This window comes from Microtus pennsylvanicus, chromosome 5 (assembly GCF_037038515.1).
Source record: "Microtus pennsylvanicus isolate mMicPen1 chromosome 5, mMicPen1.hap1, whole genome shotgun sequence".
NCBI lineage: Eukaryota > Metazoa > Chordata > Mammalia > Rodentia > Cricetidae > Microtus > Microtus pennsylvanicus.
The window spans coordinates 56902715-56922938 of NC_134583.1; the positions used below are offsets into that span (position 1 = coordinate 56902715).

Below are 20224 nucleotides of genomic sequence, written 5' to 3' on the forward strand. Positions count from 1 at the left end.
AGCTTTCCTTTCTAAAACTTTTTCAAGTCTTCGTGGTTTGTCAGATAAAATTATGACTATGTATATCAAACTAATGTTAAAAATTAACTTTGTAGCAATGCAATATATGGTACTTCAAATAACATGTGGGATACATTTTTAAAAAAAAATTAATTCAGTATTAATGTTTTTATATTTTTTCATACCCAGCAGTTTTACTTATTTCTCAGACTCTGCTTAAGTGTGTCACAATGTGATTCAAATATTTTATAGTTATAATGTGGGGACCAAGAGAAAAAGCAGCTCAGCAGTTAAGAGCACTGGCTGCTCCTGCAGAGGACCTGGGTTCAGGTCTCAGCACCCACAGGTTGGCTCACAACAACCTATAGTTCCAGTCTTAAGGGATCTGACACCCTTTCCTGGCATCCACAGGCAATGCAGGAACATGGTGCACATTCACACATGCAGCCAAACATTTATATGCATTAAATAAAAATAAATCAATCCTATAAAATTCAGTTTTAAAGACAGCTGAGATGATATTTGTGAAATACAAAACAAACAAATCCTAATGTGGCAAAACAATTATTCAGCCTCCACATGCAAGAAAGAGCAGAATAAAATTGTGTGTGTGGGGGGGGGGGTTAACAGAGAAGTGTGGAGAAAGAGGGGAGAGGTCCATCTCACTGCAGTTTCTCTGATGGCTCCTCTCCCCTCTTTCTCCACACTGCACTCTCTATTTTTGAAATGACTGCTGCTTGCCCCTTGTGTATCATTGGTTTAGGAAGGTGACAATCATGGTCAAACACGCAGGATGGGTGTGACATGGTAACACACATCTACAGTACCTGAGAAGATGAGACAGGAGGATCACACGTTCAAGACAGCCTATGCTACGCTAATTTTTAAAAATTATAGGATAAAAGACAGAGAAACATTAGGACTGACATGAAGTTTTAAGAGTTTGAAAACATATCTGAAACTTCAAACAGTTATCATTAGCTTTCAATGAGAAAAAAATCTTACAATTTATTACAAAAAGGAATCACAAACAAATTTATATGAAAAAGAAACCTATTAGTAACAAAAAAAACTCTCAAAAGCTCTTCAGACTTTGCTAGTTCACACCAATGAACACTCTGATTTCCCATGCACACAGAACTTACACAAATCACCACACAGAGTAATGGTGCTCTGTTTTCATCAAAACTTACCTCATGAAAGTAGAAAGGATGCAGTACAAGAGGGGAGAAAGAACTCCAAAAGAAGGGGAAGGAGGTCTCAGAACAGATGTGTCATGAAGGTAGAAGGCATAAATATTTGGGGGAAAGGGACACATTGAGGGAAGAGAGAAACTTCATAAGCAAGCAACTTTTGCTCTTATCAGAAGATCACAAGCATCTTCATAAGTATAAAACATTTGAAGATAGGGAGAAAATGACCCCTAGAAGACCTGATCCTAAAATAACAATTGTCAGGGATCTTTATGGCTGTCCTTATCTGCTGTGGTGTGCATGTGACTCCACCCGAGCACACTGGCACCCGCTCCACAGGCTCCAGCTTTCACTGTCCATGCAGTGAGTATGACATGCTGTTTATCTCCTCCACGTTTAGACAATATTAGCACACCCTAAAAGTAAAACTATTTCTTTTCCACAAAACATCAGTTCCAAACTCAGTAGAGTGGCACAGCTGCTTATGAGAGACAGAGAAGAAGCTGATCAGAGCCCTTGGTTGGTAGAGTCTAAATCTGCACACACGCTCACGGGGTCAGCTCCGTAGTCCACATCAAACTCTAGGCTCTATCTAGAAATCTAGAACTCGTGCACTCAAGAGACCCTTCACCACATCCTACAGGAGGGAACTAGATCTGAGATGTCTAAGAATGCATTTTAATTTAAATTAAAAGATTACTGCCAGCTTGCTTTATAAATTTAATATAGTTCTAGTAAAACTGCGAAATTTAACAAAATGGTCCAGATGTGGATGCAGGAACGTAGCCCAGTGGTTTAGTGAATTCTCAGTACACGTGAAGCTGAGATCGAGTCTCCAGTACTGGTAAACCATAAATAATATGAAATCTCATTACTTAAAGTTTGTCAAAAGAAGCCAGCAGTGGTGGCACTCGCCATTAATCCCAGCACTCAGGAGACAGAGGCAGGTGGATGTCTGGGAATTCATGGCCTGCCTGATCTACAAGAGCTAGTTCCAGGACAGGCACCAAAGCTACACAGAAAACCCCTGTCTCAAAGTAAAAATAAAAAATATTAAAAAAATAAAGTTTGTCAAAAGTATAGGCATATACAAAACATATTGAAAAGCAAATCCAAATGTCTCTAAGAACTTCATAGTAATTGTAACATTAAGTGATGAATTATGCTAGCTGTGGTGGTACATGCTTTTATTTTTTTATTTTATTTTATTTTTTTGATTTTTCGAGACAGGGTTTCTCTGTAGCTTTTGGTTCCTGTCCTGGAACTAGCTCTTGTAGACCAGGCTGGCCTCGAACTCACAGAGATCCGCCTGCCTCTGCCTCCCGAGTGCTGGGATTAAAGGTGTGCGCCACCACCGCCTGGCAGTGGTACATGCTTTTAATACCAGCACTCAGGAGGCTAACCTGGCCCACATAGTGAGTTTTAAGCCGAATGGAGTACATTGGGAGACCTTGTCTCAAAAAAGGGGAGGGAGAATTGTAGGAATAATATGGTTGGAAGTTAGTTCTAGCGTGGCATGGATGTATGCACTACAGTCCAGATATTTGGAAGGATGCCCTGGAAGCATCATCCCCTTAGCCCAGGGATCCCATCAAGACAGCCTCTAAAAGAAAGACACAAAAACAGAGAAGTCCACACCATCAAAGACAAAGGGCTAAGATTTTAAACATATAAATAAATATCTCTTTAAAAAATATCCAGTATCCATTTAAATAGCATTATATTTCTTTGTGTTCAGCTGTCCAAAATATTTAGTTACATATATGTACATATGTAGTCATTCATTTGACCCTTGCAGCAATCTGATAACATGCAGTTATGAGCAAGAAATGTATTTTTAATAGACATTCAGACAGTCCAAAAAATAAAGAAGTATTCCATTTAACTATTAATAAAATAAATGTAAATTATACTAAAAAACTAGCTGTCATTTTCTACGTCACACTGACAGTGGTTAAAAACAATGGCAATGTGTTGGTAAAGATGAGATAAAGTGACCTCACATCCTAGGATTAAGAATGAACTGACTGAGGGCTTTTTGGCAATATGTATCAAAGATCTTTAAAGATCAGCCCACAGTGCATCTCTGAGAATTTAAACTGAAGAAACAGCTGCAGATATGTGCAGAAATGGAACTCTAGTAGGGCTTAACAAGAGGTTGCTAGTGTTACTAGAGAAAACTTGAGGCAACCATAACTATAAGCTATCAGCCAACATGTGCAACGTTCATAATAGGACAGTAGGAAATCATGAAAAGCAATCAAGTAGAGTCGGGGAGAAGGCTCAGCTGCAAAAGGCACTTGCCACTAAACCTGAGGACATGAGTTCAGACCAGAACCCACAGGTAGAAGGAGGGAACCAGTTCCTGTAGGTTGACCTCTGACCTCCACACATGTACACACACACACACACACACACACACACACCACAAATAAGACGATGCTTTTCTCAAGGTATAATTTTATTTAATAAAAGGGTAATTATTATGTTAACGAATATGTAGCATCATGGAAATGACAGATTGCTAAAGCAAGAAAACGAAACATTTGCTGTTATTTGATCCCATTATTATTTTAAAAGTAAATATATACACTATATAGATTATAGATAAATGCATTATTGATAAATAGATGATGAATAGACAGAGGATAGATAGATGGATTTAATAGGCGGACAAACAGGTAAGGCATTTATTAATGAAGACGTTAGACTAGGACAAAGGAAGCAGGCTCTTTTCCTTGACTATCTGTCTTCTATGAACTTCTCAGATGCAGTACCTGTTACTTTTATACAGATGATGCAGTCATTTTAAAAACAAAATATTGGTGAAGAAGAGCATTTAGTAATATGAGGAGCAATGCTAATGAGATGCTGATGTTCAAAAAGTAGCTCTCACCTAGGGGCTATGTGCTGATGCCAACATTCTGTTCCTTGGACATGGCAGTGGGCTTGTGGATACGTTCTTATTTACAAAAGATAAACTAGAAAATAATGTAACTAAATAGAACCATGACTTGGCTGCTTATAGAATAGTGCCAATGCATCGATGTGGATTTATGATAAAGCTATATAAAATTTATAAGGTAAATTTTGCAAGGAGAAGAAATAAAACATGATAACTATTAACATCTCTGGGGAGTTAAGATAAGATTTCAAAATTGTTTTCATTTTACCATGTTTTATAATGCTTTCAGAGTAACTACATATAATGATGTTTTTAATTTTTTCAAATTGAAGAAATTTACAAAATAGCATATTTAATAGTATTTCATTTTCTTCTAGAAACAGAAACACCTAGGTAAAAATTTGTCTAAAATATATTCTTTTAGACACTTTGGACTGTTTCTCAGCATCACCCTAGAAGTTTACTCAGTTTTATCTTTCTTTTTATGTTTTCTGATTTCTCCAATAATCATGGAGTGTTTAAGTAGAAAAAAATTAATAAAAATATTGTATTTTATCCTTTTCTTCAAATCCATCTTATCAACTAACATTTTAAAGTCCATAATTATGTTTATTAACAAAAATCAAAAAATATACTTATTACCAAAATAATACCAACAAAATGATAGTTCCTCTAAGCACAGCAAATCTCAGAAATGCAGGGGTGTATTCTGTTGGGGAACGAGCTCCACGGCAACACGTGTGCGTACAAGTGTCACAGTGAAGCACACTAGCTTGTAAGGATATGAGAAGGTAGGAAAGAAAAAGAAACTTTCAAAAAATGCATTTAAAGTGTGGCACACCTGCTTACCACAACAAGCTGAGAGTGAGGCCTAAAGTCATTCAGGTCAAACCCCATCACCCATGTCGACCACCTGCAGCAAGGCAGAAGGATGAGTAAGGCTGCTACAGGAGGTGCAAGAGCGAGGAGGGGGAGCTGACAAAAGGTCCCTGGTACACGGAGACAAAAAGCAAACCAAAGACAGAGTCAGTTATTTGGGAAGGAGGGCTTGCTTTTGAAAAGTCCTAGCCTGGCCCCTAAGCATGCCTTCCTTAACACCAAGTAGGTAGGTCCTTGACTTGAAATAGGGAGTAACCTGTTACATGGTTCAGCTTTTAAATTACTGCACCAATTTGCACAAATATGACACTTTTTATATGGCAAGGCTACTTTAGACCTTGGAGTGTCATTGAAAGTAATGTTAATTTAATCAACCATACACAAAGATCTTCATGATGCCAAAAAGCACAAAAGACTTTTTGAAAGAAATGAAGAAAGAAAACAGCTTCCGCCCTGGACCATCAGGACTTCTACAGGGAGCAAAAGTTCAGCAATGGCAACTTTCTCCTACTTCAGAAAGCCTGTTTTCTCTTCTGGCTGCCAGCCCCAAGCTTAACTAATCACCCTAAAACACTTCTCCACGTGGAGAAATTGATATGGCATCAACAAATTCTTTATCAACATCAACACTTTGTAACACTGTCAAAATTAAAAGTGTTGTAATCTATAAATGGCCCAGCCTGTTCTGTTAAAACTTTATCCCAGCTGGCCACGATGCTTCAAATTTTGTTCAAAAAGTATTTTCTTCACCACTGCCTCATTTTTCAGTCATATATTTTTCTTCCATTTCTAGAAAGTTTGCTTGCTATTTTAATTCCATATTATATTCATAAATACTCTTTGTGGACATATGTAGCTTGCAGTGAGTTCACTTTTCTCACTAAGAGAGAAAGCATTCAAAACCCTTTATTTTTCAGTTTAAATTTCCACTCCTCTGAATCCAATATTGCTGACTTTCCATCCCCTTAAAATTTCACTTTTTCTCCACTCCTCCCCCAGTCCAAACAGACACCCACACAGGTGCACACAGGCACACTCACAGGCATATACACACTGTGTCAAACTCCTGGAAATAAATGTTTAAACACCACCCAAAGATGACAGCAAGATTGAGTACTACTTGTTCATAGTGGAAGGGAGGTTAGTTGGTTAAGGTCCTAAAACAGTATTATACATGTTCTTGAGAGTCTGGTAACTTTTCCTCTGAGTCAATGTTATTAGTTAAAAATGATAAACCATTATAAGAATAAGCCACTCTCACAATTAATTGGTATAACAGAGAAGCAACAGACCCAAGAAACAAAAGTCTTTGTCTATCAAAACATTGGAGTTTCACTCTGCTAATTGCAGGTGTCCTGGATACCTCAGGCTGCTCCTCTCCAGGCCACATCATGGAAACCTGCAGACAGCATCTCTGTCAAACAGTCACATCAGTTCATTAACAGCAGTGTCCCAGGCACCTGCACATACACGACAGTCTAAATGTTGAATCAAATACCTCTCTCAGGAATGAACTTCTTTCCTTCTTCCTCTGGTGGCGACGGTGTCCTCATTGGAAACCTCAATTGCTGTCATTATTTCTATTTGAAATTACTGTCTGCCTCCACACCCTTCCACGAAGGAAACATAGTTTTTATCTTTGTTTTGCACATGCACACCACAGAGGAGGGAGTAGTTCAGGGCTATTTGCCACTTTCTTCCAATAGTAAAGTAGCAGATGAACAAGGGATGCTGGCTCCATACTCAAGTTGGCTGCTGAACAGAACTACACTGTTACCCAGCTTGCCCAAAGGAAATTTGCACTTTCAAATAGCACAGAAAATGTGCACATCGTGTGAGATATTATCCCAAGGGGAAGAGATGCCCTTATGACCCTTCACCCGTAACTTGGGTCCTCTCTAAACAAAACCTTGCAACTTTAGATTGTTCTGTGTCTAGGACAAGAAATAGACCCAAAAGGCAATTACAGAGTTCACTGTGCAGTCACTCTCAACCTGAGGATAGACTTTAAGAAAAGAAAAACAGAAATAATGAGATACGGTGTTAGTTATTTGTGAGATAAAACTGAAATACATAGATCAGTGAAAGCTTCTGCTTTTCAGAGACTGTTAACCGTTTTCACAAACATTGAGTTTTAAAAAATAGGTTTAAAAATTCAAATTAGAAAAGAGAAGAAAAAAGGAAAAAAAGAAAAAACAAACAGAAAAAAACCTAAAATTCAAATTAGAACCATAATAGCTAACATTTGTAACTCAATTAATATAAAAGCTTTATGCTAATTATTTCTACATATATTAACTTCTTTGGTTCTAAAAACAAAGCATGTAGGAGTAGGTCCTATGAGCAGGTATATTGCTACTTTCCCTATTATTCTTTTTTTTTTTTTATTTTTTATTTTTTTTTTAAATTTATTCATTTATTAAAGATCTCTGTCTCTTCCCCGCCACCGCCTCCCATTTCCCTCCCCCTCCCCCAATTAAGTCTCCCCCTAAGCCCGAAAAGCAATCAGGGTTCCCTGTCCTGTGGGAAGTCCAAGGAACCCCCACCTCCATCCAGGTCTATGAGGAACCTATTATTCATTCATAAGAGAAACCAAATACATACATGAACTTGCTTGGATATACCCATTCATAGTGAGCTAGGATTTGAACCTAGAAAGATGAACTTTAAAGACTACGCTCTGAAACCCTGTCTCATCTAGATGCATACAGAGAGATTAATATCTGCATCCCTGAGAATCATGGTCGTTAGGATCACTGCCATGCTATTAGAGGTTACCTGCTCCTTCCTAAATCATGAATCCTATGCCCCAGTATAAGAAACATAGTAAAGCGTGTACTCAGGATTCTGCAAGTCCGAAAGAGCTTCGGGCCACAGGAGAAGATTGCCCCTTCTGGCTGAGGGCTTTGAAGGTCCTTTCAACATGTTTGTCCTGAATACTAGGCTTCTTAGACCCTTCCACAGTGTACCAGCAGTAATGCTGTAGGGATGGCGAGAATCAGAATGGATTCAGATCCCACAGAGATGCCCCAAGGTCCTGTGTTAGAACTTCTTAAAGGAGAGTCTTCAGTTCAGAATCTATCTACTCTACTTAAATAGCACTGAATTCATTCTAACTACTTAAGAACCACACCTGGGATCAAATTCTGCTTCTAACATTTACCAGTAATACACTCAGCTTATTCAATTTCTCTGACTCTATGGATTTTTATCTGTATGAATACAACTTGCTGGACTGTTTCAGGAATAAGCCCAATAGGCAGACAGATATAAGGTTCTGTCTTGGCATATGCTAAATGCTCAATTAGGTCTTCAGTATTTAAAGAAAAAAGGAGTAACTGTTTAAGAACTGGAAAAATAGGGCTGCAGAGATGGCGAGGAGTTAAGAGCACTTGCTATTTTTCCAGAAGACCACAGTTCAGTTCTCAGTATACATGTCAGGTGGCCCACAACTGTCCAGAAAGCCAGCTCCCAGGACCAGGGAATCTGATGTCTCTGAAGGTACCTGCATTCACATACACATGTCCACATGCAAACATATACACATAATTAAGAATAATAAAAATAAATGGTAACATTCCTGTGCAAGCACATTTGTCATATTTGGCAACAGAAGACGCTCATTTAAAGGCTATGTTTTCCCTGCTTTTATCTAATTTGTCAGTTCACAGCCAAATGTAAGTAGCGGCTTAAAGTATAAGAAAATTGATCTTGCTAAAGGCCAAAATAATAACAAGAGAAATAACAACCTTGAGTCTGGAAACAAAGGTGAAGACAGGAAACCCAATTACAGATGCAGAAGTTCAAAAGACACAGAGTTGTACAGAGGCAAGAGGTCAGCAGAACCTCCTCAGCTCAGGGGACAGATCAGGATTAGATGTTCATGGTGACTGTTCTGAGCCATCATGACAAACTAGCAAGAAATGAAACTGAAAACCCAGAAGATAAAATATTCTATCACATCAGCTGCACACACATCACACCAGAACAAGAACAGGGCTGCTCACATAAACGTTATGTATTGCCATTATTGTGATTGTAAACGCGCACCTATGTATGCACCACAGTGTACTCCTGAATAAACCTTAAGGAGTTTGATTTTCTCTTTCCACTATGGATTCTAGGATTCAAACTCAAGTATACAGGCTTGTGTAAAGAGAGCTCTTATCTGCTGAACCATCTCACCCAGCCAGGAGCTGTATTTAATACTGGAGTTGTAGATCATTGCAATTAACTTTCTGTGTTTGCAGAGTTAAACGGTAAAAATATAGAGCTGACTCTTAAAACAGAAACCTAGAACTCAAGGAGCACATGCACATATGACAGGGAATACTCACTGCCTGTTAGAATTCCTTCTCACATAACCTGTGCTGTCCCTAGAAGAACAAAGGTTAACCAAAGTGTAAAAAAAAAACTGTTATCCAACAAATTCACCTGAAAAGAATGCTAAAAGAGGATGAGCATGCAGCTTAAATTATGGTTCATGTGTGAGTCCTTTGTCTTTGCACAGAAAATTCTGACACATCCTTATTCTAAGAGTTTAAGAAATGTTTAAACAACCCTGGGGAAAGAAAAAAACACATGGATAAAATGGAGAAAGTTCAGGATATGTCATCATAAATGAAGTGCATTTTACCTTCTATAAGAAATTTACTGTGTTAGCAAATTTTGGTATTGTCATTAATTGTTGACATTGCACAGATGATAGAGAAAGAAACAGATCAGAAAGCGAACTACAATATCAAAAGAGAAGCTGTGGCAACAATACTCATTGCTAACCCACGGCAGCTCATGGAATTGTCTTACCACAGAGATCATGCCAGAAAGACACAGCAGCAGACACCAGAGGATGTTCCATTCCAAAAGTGTGAATCTTCTGGAAGTACAAATCATCTTCCACTTGTTTACAAATCAGAGCTCTTACTTTAAGAAGAATGAAAAGGCAAAGAATAAAAAGATACCAAGTCCTGGAATACTTTAAAATCTCAATTACTTTAAATACTGACATGTTACCAGCATTGTGTTACAGTGCTAGCGCAGATTGAGATGGACTGAAGGAACACCCATCATGAGACTGACCTCTGGTAAAAATCAGGACTAGAATTTATAACATATATATCCCATTCCAATTAATATTCAATTTACTCTTTTATAATTTTCCTAAAATTTGGTGTCCCCAGATATGATGCTGTAGCTGACTCAGCTAACGTGGAGTTATTTCTTTCTTTTTTTTTTTAATCCCCTTCCAGGGATTAACGGCAATGAACACCATCTCTGAACACAGGTACATTTTACAGTGCAAAGAAGATAAACCCCAGTCCATTCTGAAAGGTACTTCCAGAGGCATTCTATCCTTAGCAGTGGTACATTTTCAAGAGTCTTATTTCTGTCACTTAAAAGAAAAAAATGTTTCCATTAAAATGATAGTTTAAAAAATAATGAAAACAAATATCCTCCCCTTACTATTATGTCTGGGAGAATATTTTAATCCACTTTAAATTGGATATACCAAGTCTTAGAAATGCAAACTCCTATGATCACAGGAGACTACGAGAGTTTTGAGATCTTAAAAGAAAGAAGGGCATAATAAATAAATTTCTGGTTCTGATTCATTTTTCCCTTGTTTGAATTAATTAATGCTGTGGAAATCCCAGGCAACTGCTATTTCATTTGTGACTGAATTGAGTCCAAAGGAGAAAAATATGCAAAACATTATTTAATTAAATTTTCGCAGTTTTTTCCCACTTCCTCTCCTACCAGCTAATACACATTCTAACTCAGAGGAGAGTTTCATGTTGCAGCCTTGGGCAGCTTTCCTGTGTTCAGAGCTCCGTGGTATCGGGAGTCATATTGTTCTTTAGTTCAAACCCTTGAGTCAAGCCTCATGCTCCTGGCCTTACTTCAAAGCCATCTTCAGCTAAATTCAAAACTCAGAGGAAGATTGCATGTATTGGTACGCATAAGACTCTTGAGGGAAGATGTGGTTTTTCTATCTTTTATTATTATTTTTATTAATTTATTTGTTACTCATATATAGAGATTTGCCTTTACCTTGAGAAGTATCATAATAATGAGAATTGGAGAAATCTGTAAGTTCATTTATTTTTAATAATTTTTATTGCAACACAAAAAATACAAAACAGAAGTTTCCTTCCTGATTCCAAGTTGAGAACTCTTGGAGGGGTGATGTTGAAAGGTAGAAGAGGTGGGAGTGGGAATTTTTTAATATCTACAGTGTGACCCCCAAACAATATCTAAGTAGATTACTCTCCTGCTTTAAGAGCTTTGTTATCCCCCATCACCTACAGTACATGGACCTGTTGGTCTCATTTCCTGGCCCTTGTGCTCATATTAAGCAATGTCTTTGTATCTTAGAGCATCACTACTCAGTGGTTTCAAATGTGGGTACATCTTAAAATAAGATGAAGACCTTAAAAAACTACTGATACCTGTATCTCACTTCCAAAGACTGATTTTCTTGGTTAATGGATAGCCTAATCATAGGGCCACTTTAAAAAACAAAGTGAGTATCTGGAGTAATGAACAGGAGTAGTGCTTGCCTACCATGTGTGGGGCCCTGGGTTTGATCTTCAACACCACAAAAGGATAGTAAGATGCCAGGTTTCTTCCCAGGCTAGATGATTGCTTCACGGGTCTTTCCACAATTGCTCTCCATTTTATTTTTTCAGGAAGGATCCCTTATTGAACCTGTGATTCAACAATTTGGATTTTCAGACCAGCAATCAAAATTAACCATCCCTCCTAGGAAAGAATAACTAAAGCAAGAGGCCTTTTGAAAAGCCATGTGGAAACCTACTACTCTAGAAGTTCCCTAAAGTATATACATATATAAAAGGAATTTAAATGGAGTTATTATATAATGTGGTGGACAATGTCCCAACTAGATCTACATCATATGATTCCAAGTAAAACTTCTAGTTTCAGAAATGAGTTATGTCTTGCTGAGTTGTTGATCAAAGAAGCCCCATAGACCCCAACATTACAGGCCATTGTCAATTGGTTACACTACTATTACTGCTGCTATTGGTTACACTCCATAATAAGATGGTAAGGCACTATTGTTGAAGACACCACTTACCAATGCCATCAAACACTGAGAAATTTAGCTGATGATTAACTAGAGATTTCACCCCTAATGACCAGTATTAATAGTGCCGGAAGTCTCTATACACACAACCAGAGGTGAAAAGTAATCATCAGTCTCACCCAACTACAAACCCTGTGATCAACAACAGTCATCTGCCTATAATATATACTGGTGCAAAAATGGCACAAATTTTATGGGAGCAACCAACCACTTTTTGCTTGGATATAAGGTCACTCTAAGAGTTGGGACCCACCCCTAATACTACTCTTGAGGCTAAAAACCAGAGACTACATAGGTCCCTAGAGGAAAATCTATTTTCTAAATGAACATAGCAATAAAATAATTCCCAATGACATATTCCTATATCTATAGATCACTCCATTACTCAGCCTTCACCCAAGACGCTTCTCCTTACAGTCAATGGTAATTAACATATTAACCCTCAACTGGACAATGTGCAGACAGTCAGAGATCTTGGAGTCCTCACTCCTTAATCGAATATCTATATCAAATCCTTCCCCTCAAAGCTTAGGGATCTACGTGGAAGAAGAGGTGGAAAGATTGTTAAAGACCAGAGTAAATAATTCCAAGGAAACAGCATCTTCCAGACACAACAAGGCAGATGCACACATGAACTCACAGATACTATGGAAGTATATACAAGACCTGCACAGACTTAAGCAGGACAAAATCCTGGCACAAAAAATGTGAACTGGACACCAAATCCCACCACTCACCAAGCTCTTTACCACTGATCCCTTCTGGGAGAAGGAAATTAGTGTCCTCCAATGGAGTGACGCTGGAGAAACATATCCACCACACCTCAGAGCAGGTCTCATGCTCAAGAGTAGTTACGCAACACAAATAAACTGCATGGTTTTTGTCCTTTGTAATGGTTTGGTGGCTTTTGTGTGTATATCTTTTTAGGTTTTATTTTGTTTTTCTTGGGCATTTTTGCTGTTTTGTCTATTTGGTTGTTTTGTTTTAGAGAGAGGGAACATAAATATGGGGAGGGAAAGAGCTAGGAGTACTTAGGAAAGAAGAAAGTATATGCATGAAATTTTTTAAATAAAAAATTTAACCATCAGAGTTGGTGTCACAAATGACTTAAAAATTATGTCCTTTCTTTTTTTTTAAATATTTTTTGTAAGGCTAGTGGGTTTTTTTTTTTCTTAAGTATTTGATAGAATTTACCTTTACCCAATGAAGCCATTTGGGCCTGGAGTTTTCTTTGTAGTATCTTTTAATTTGAATTAACATTCAAATTTCTTTAATACCCAAATTTTAATTAGCACTCAAATTTCTTTTATAAAAGTACTATTTAGATTTTCTCATTTATCTTTTATCACTTCTGGTAAGCTGTATTTCCTGCAATTTATTTATTTCATCTAAATCGTACAATTTCTGGTCTAAAGATGTTCATGAGTCCAGGAAGTAGTTATATAACCTAGGCTAGAGCTGACAATCCTCCGGCCTCTGTCTCCCAATTGAACTTGTTACAGCTATGCACCAATAAGGAAAAAAATGTTTAATTTTAATTTTGCTTATTTCTATTATCTATGATGTACATAAATTGCTTTTCCTTATATTTATGTTACTTGGGACTTAGTGGCTTTCTTAAATCTGTACTTGGGGTCATTGTGTCTTCAGAAACTTTTTCTCTGGGTTCTATTGGCAACAACACAGACTGGAACCTGTTCTCAAAGTTGAAATCTAAAAAATAAATAAATAAATAAATAAATAAATAAATAAATAAATAAATAAAATAAAAAACCTTGCTCGGTTCCCTCCCTTCTTCTAAATACCTTCCAAGATTTAGCTTACTTCAAATGGCTCATCAGTCCCTTTAAGTTGTTATTTTTTGTGTGCTTTTTCCCAAGGTTTTTCATTTTTTAAATCAGTTTTCACATGTGCATTTGGTATGTGTGTGTATATAAGCATTACTGTGTGTGCATGTGCATGCCGATATATGTAGAGGCTAGGAGTTTTTCTCAAATGTTTTTTTCTCAATGTCTCTGTTTTTTGAGATAGGCACTCACTGAAACCGGAGCTTACAATTTTCCTGGACTGACTTGCCAGTCAGTTCCAAGGATTCTTCCTATCTCTGCCCTCCTCCCACACACTCAGCTCTGCTGGGGTTACAGATGCCTTCTGCACCCAGCTTTTCCATGAGTTCTGGGGAACTGAACTCTAGTCTTCATGGGTTCACATCAAGCGCTTTACCTCCTAACCAATTTTCAGTGGACTCAAGTCTCCTTTGCTCACTACCAGCCACTCTCTATGCATAAAAACATCTTATATTTTCCCAGTGACAAACTAAATGGTACCTTGCTTTATTCACTTGCCCAAGCCCTTATTATACCTTACAATACTACCTGTCATTTCCTTTGTATTATCTGTTCAATTAAATGGTAGTGACACTTTAATCTCTACCACAATTATCATCTACCTTGTAAAAACCTTCCCTGATCACCCCATTTTTGATTTATTCAGTCTTCTATCATATTACATATTTTATTAGTTTATGTGTCTGTCTTGCCCACGAATGTGTGAGATTCTTATAAACTAGCATTATCTAGATCCTGTATGCATGTGTAAAAACATGGGTTTCTTTCCACAGAATGAGAGACAGAGACAAAGAGGAAGTTTTGATGGTCTCCTTGATGCCTAGGATAGAGTAACCACACACTGAGTGGATTCATGAGGGAAAGAGGTCTTGAGTAGTCACCTGAAACAGCCATAGACCAAGGATCAAACATTCAATAAGCCACACAAATAAAGAAACAACATATTAGAGAAGATAAAAAGAGACTGAATAATTACATATCCATATTTTTCCACTGTAAATGACTTAAGGAAAGATGGGCGGGAGAGAAGGATTAATCTTTGTTGAGTATACGAGTACCAGGTACCCTTATCTACCCATAGGATTGTCTTGATCCTTTCCAGCTGCCTTATTTATATGTTCTTAAAAATAACTTACATTTTATCATTCCTAACTTTTAAACATCTAAAATTTTACTTGAGGATATTTAAGCTGGATAACTCAGAAGACTATGATGTAGCAATGGTACACACACAGCATAATACCATGTAGAAGAAAATGAGGTTAAGTTCTGTAAACGAACGTAGCATTCCTGTCATAATTTCAAATGAAAAAAGAAAATGCAAAAAACAAACCAATATGTGCGAAAGGGGGGAGTGTTACCTAACTACAAATAAAACTGCATGTTTCTAAATAATTGGATATGTTTATATATGATTATATAGGAAGAACTTTGGAGGGAAAACACAAATTGAAAATAGCAGTTATGAGAAAGTAGTTAATTTTGGAAGTAGAAACAGAATTTAAGTTGAAGATCTTTAATTAATTTTTCTAATTAAGGAAATTTTTCTTCCTTTTCTCAATAATTATTCATTTAAGAAGTATTTGATGGTTCTTTCGGAAGTGTCCAACGTTATTCTATGACAGAACTCACTGGACTATAATTAGTTTCATTTTTTTTTAATGTTTTTCACTTTTTTAATAGTTCCTCAATGAAGGGAACCTAAAATAACAGAATAGGGTAAGGCACTTTAAAAAAAACAATCCAGTCTTTTCATCACACCAAACAGAGACCTTTAAAAAGGGATAAGTGAATCTGTTTTTGAATCTTCTCTTGTTAACTCAGATTAAAAACTACTCTTGTTTGTTTTCAGCCCAGGGCTGAGGCCTGTGCTCCGGGCCTTGCATCTTCATTGCACACCACTGAGCTCCAGCCCAGTCCTGGAATCTCTGCCCTCCTGTTTCCTCTTTTCATGCCCAGTTTTCTGACATCCACTCTTTTTGTGGTTTGGAGGCAGCTGATGGGGTCTAAAATCCTCACTTGAGCTAACGGTAGACATCACTGCCTAACTACTAACATGTGAAAATGCACACCATATTTTTATTCCTAGTTTGAACAAGCCAGAAAGCAAACTTGAACTCATGAAGTTCGCATACTAGAAGAATGCATAAATGTATGTCCCTTGGGTCAAGTCATTTCCCTTTCTGAGATAAGAGACTTGTAAAAGACAGCTTCTTTTAAGAACTAACATTGAACTCATTTGATATAGCTCAGAATTTTGTATAAAAGTCTGGCTAGGTTTAGTTAAGCTGGCTTTGAACTCTTTCGGGCAGGCCCTGAACATAGGATCTTGCTGCAGCCTCTGGAATAGCTGGGGTTAAAGGTCTCTAGCATCAGGCCTGAGTAAGCTCTTACAATCTCGAGGATTAATGTGCCTGGTTCTTTAAGCTCAGGACGCTTCTGCCACCATGAGCAGACATATTTCTCCTCAGCCTTTGTCCAACCTGAAACAAAGAAGTTTGTCCTTCTTAAAGCACACTGGCTTTCTCAGGTAATCATTACAAATACCTCCTGGAATTCATCTCAAAAAAAAAAAAAAGAATCCCTCTGCTTGCTACTTGTCTGACCATGTAACAGAAACACATATACCCTCCACTTCTTCTTTAAGATAATCTAAATGGACACCTTCCTTTGAACAATTAAGTATGCACCCAGGAGGCCCAAGCAGTCTGCTATTACATGGTTTCACTGTTTTGTTCTTTTCCAGTCACACTTCTGCCTTATTTTGAATCTCTAAGATATCAGGCAAGGACCTAGCTCATTAAACTTCAGTCAGTAATCCTTAACATATAGTAAGTTCAGTGGTGTATCTCTATTGATTATAAGCATCTAGATAATTGTATTAACCACTCAGCATTTTTAGGAAATGGGAGGGGGTGGGGGAAGGGAAGGATCAAGTCAAAACATCTAAGATATCTACCAAAGCCACTAAACACATCCTTTGCCTTTGGCTTGAGCCTTCGGGGGGTCAGGGTGAACAAATATTCATTTTTCCTGGAAAGTTACATCTAGGAATTTCTTTAAAATAGTCTCAGTCTGCTCCTGCTTAAGCTCTTGTGAAACAATGACAGCAGAATTCTTGCTGCCATTACTTCCCAGGTTCCATAAGAACTGTATAAGATGGGCTGCTGAGATGGCTGTGTAGAGAAAAGTGATGCCACCAAAGCCAACAACCTGGGGCGAAGAGTCCCAGAAACCAAAGGATAGACTGTAAGAACCACCCCCAGAAGCCGTCCTCTGACCTCCAAGTGCTTGCTGGAACAGAAGCACACACACAAAGTAAGTAAATAAATATCATAAGAAGAGGATCTCAGAGGACTTGGGGAGGGGAAATCATAATCAGAATATATTGTATGAAAGAATATTTATTTTAATAAAAGGAAAATAAGTAAGTAAAGAGTAAAGTAATAAAAATTTTAATTATATAAAATGATACGTAAAAACTTTACTCAAAAGCATGAGCTAAATTCTTCATATCATCGTTTTCATTTTATCTTTTTTCCCTACCATTACCACCAAAAATATGAGTATAATCGCATAGCCTTGAACTTTAACTATAAATGTCAGCAAAGATATTTGATAAGTCCCACCTACCTCACAGACTGACTTCATTTTCTTTATTCAAACAAACAAAACAAGACAAGACAAAACAAACAAAGAGCCTCACCTACCATCCTGAAAACAAAACTATGTGACAGTATCCTGACAACTGTCCCTACCAGGGGTACTGCAATTCTAGTCACCTGCTGTAAAACTCCTACAATTGATCTCATGCTTTTTGTTTCCTCGGTTAAATCTTAAATTCCCCCAGATTTTAGGAGTCCCATAGAGCACTTGTACAATAGGATTATAGCCACTGGACTACCCTATAAACCTGTAGAGTTCCTGTGTCTCTACAAAAGAACTGCTGAGAATCTAAAGTCAGGCAGAACATAGGAGGTCCTTACCACTTCCTCATCTCATTCTTTTGCATTTGAAATGTAGAGTTCTGTCTACACTGCATATCCAAACAGAACAGTCGACAATACACCCCGTTTTCAAAGACTTGTCTTCTTCATCTCCATCTCCCCTTTTCCTTCTTCCTTGTTTACTACGTCCTCTTCCTGATAGTAACAGATACTTATTGAATGTCTGTGATGTGTAAGATCATGTGTGCCAAGATCATGTGTAAGATCAAGTATGCCAAAACAAAAAATCTAATAACAGAATAGGCCATTCCAAAGCAAAGAGACAATATCCAAGCAAAAAAGTTAAGCCTATCAATAGATCATTTAAAATGGCAATATCTGCCATTTATTAAGTGGAGTATTCAGCAAGAATTTTGTAGGCAAACAGTTTTTGAATTGGAAGGATCAAGGACAATTTCTCTGAAGAAATGACTTTGAAATGAGGACCTGAACTGCTGAGATGCCCCATATGCCCACAGCCTGAGCCCATTCCTGGAACCAATGAGAAGAAGGGACAGGACTCTGAAAGGTGTCCTCTGACCTCCAGATGTCCGCTGCGGCACACACTGGCCCATATCTACGCCCCTTCTGCAAAATGAATCAATAATAAATTAATAGATCAAATTAAATAAAATAAAACTGTGACCTGAAAAAAAAACATGAAGGACAAGTCAGAATTTGCTGTTAAAGACTGGAGAGACATGTACTACAAGGGAGAAGAGAGCCTTCTGTGAAGATCTTGTGGCAGGAAATAAGTTAGAGGAGTCAAGCAACTAACAGGAAACTGGTCCAGCCACAGTATCAGAAAGGATGAAGAGCTGCTGCCAGCAGGGAGCTTCAGGTTTTGTGGGAAAGGGCCTTGACTTGTGGTGGCTGTTGTTTAGTTTATTTCAATCAAAGTATTGTGGGAAGCAAAGGATCCAAAGAGTGGTAAGTAGGGATCTTCCTACTACACATGAACATGAAATTTGAGTCAGGTTAGAAAGAAAACAAGAAATTGGGGCTGGAGAGATGGCTCAGTGGTTTAAGAGCACTAACAGTTCTTCCAGAAGACCTGGGTTCAATTCTCAGCACCCACATGGCAGCTTACAACTGCCTGTAACTCTACCTCCAGGGAATCTGATACCCTCACACAGACATAAATGCAGACAAAATACCAATGCACATAAAGTAAAAATAAATAAATCATTTAAAAAAAGAAAGCAAGAAGAAATGAAACATAAGCTCAAAAAAATAGTTACTTTTGGCATGAAGAAAGGAGGGTGCAAGACTGAGAGAGGCTTGGTCTTTGTGGTGACATTTTACTTCTTATAAATGTGTACATATTTGATATGCTGTACTATATAATTGATAGTTATATTTATATAACTGGAATTCCACAATAACATTTGTTAAAGAATTAATGAATGCAAAGAATTTGCTGATTAGTTCCCTATCCTTCCCTTCCTTCCTGGCCTTATATCAAAGTCTCTGAGTTTTAAGACAAGCATACCAAATTCAGGTATTTTCCCTCTTACACATTCTGGTTCCTGAGCCTTGACTCTGTAGACTTTTAATATCAGATGCTAAGGGATCTTTAATTAGCCTAACTTTTGTTTCAGCATATAACTTAATCCGCACAGGTTTCCATGAACCACGGAGCTAATGTGAGGATTAAATGAGCTAAGACATGCACTTAGCTCTAAGAACTACACAAATTTAACTAATTTTCTCATTATTTCATTTACTATACTCTGCGCTTCCCAGTACTAAATATAAGCCAGGACACGAGAAACAAACACAAACTAAGTATGTGGCCCCCATGGTGTCCTGGTGATCCGAAAACACAATTTCTTATCTGCACTCAAATGCACTCACAGACAAATGTGCACACACACAGAATTTACTTCCAACTTCGAATTCATAGTTTTTTTAAAAAGCTATCTTCACTCATTTAAGCATTAACTAATTAAATATTAACTTGAAGTGATGTTATCTCCAAAAATATATATTTCCAAAAGTGTTCACTTGTTGTACACAACTGCAATTGAGAGAAAGTGTTACTGACTTCTAAGAATAATAGCATCATATTCAAATTATTTATTACACAAGGTTGTGATAGTACTTGTTATGCTCCACATTACATTTTAAAGGCTTATTTCTGAAATATCAGGCAAAATTTCAACCTTACAGAATTGAATATTGACATCAAATTTTTTTTTCAACAGGAGCAGTCTTTGGTGAGAGAACATTATTAAAATGCTACCTTTCACTTAATTTTCGTTGTACAAATAGCACAGATCTTCTCATTTCTCTTTCCTTCCAAT

At 37.4% G+C, this 20224-nt stretch overlaps 1 protein-coding gene across 12 annotated transcripts in view; it reads right to left on the bottom strand.

Annotated features, from left to right (window-relative positions):
- Sox6 (SRY-box transcription factor 6) overlaps positions 1-20224 on the bottom strand; it is a 551747-nt gene that overhangs the window by 352037 nt on the left and 179486 nt on the right. Inside the window, exons 3-4 of one of the 12 annotated variants that reach the window (XM_075971966.1) lie at positions 11542-11685; positions 9784-9900 (exon numbers count right to left, since the gene is read on the bottom strand). The exons of 9 other annotated variants lie outside the window; for them this stretch is intronic. The gene's annotated coding sequence lies outside the window, so the exon portion shown is untranslated. Of the gene's footprint in view, positions 1-6475; positions 6495-9783; positions 9901-11541; positions 11686-20224 lie in introns of those variants that run through there. 2 more of the 12 variants (XM_075971967.1, XM_075971971.1) reach the window with 2 other exon arrangements.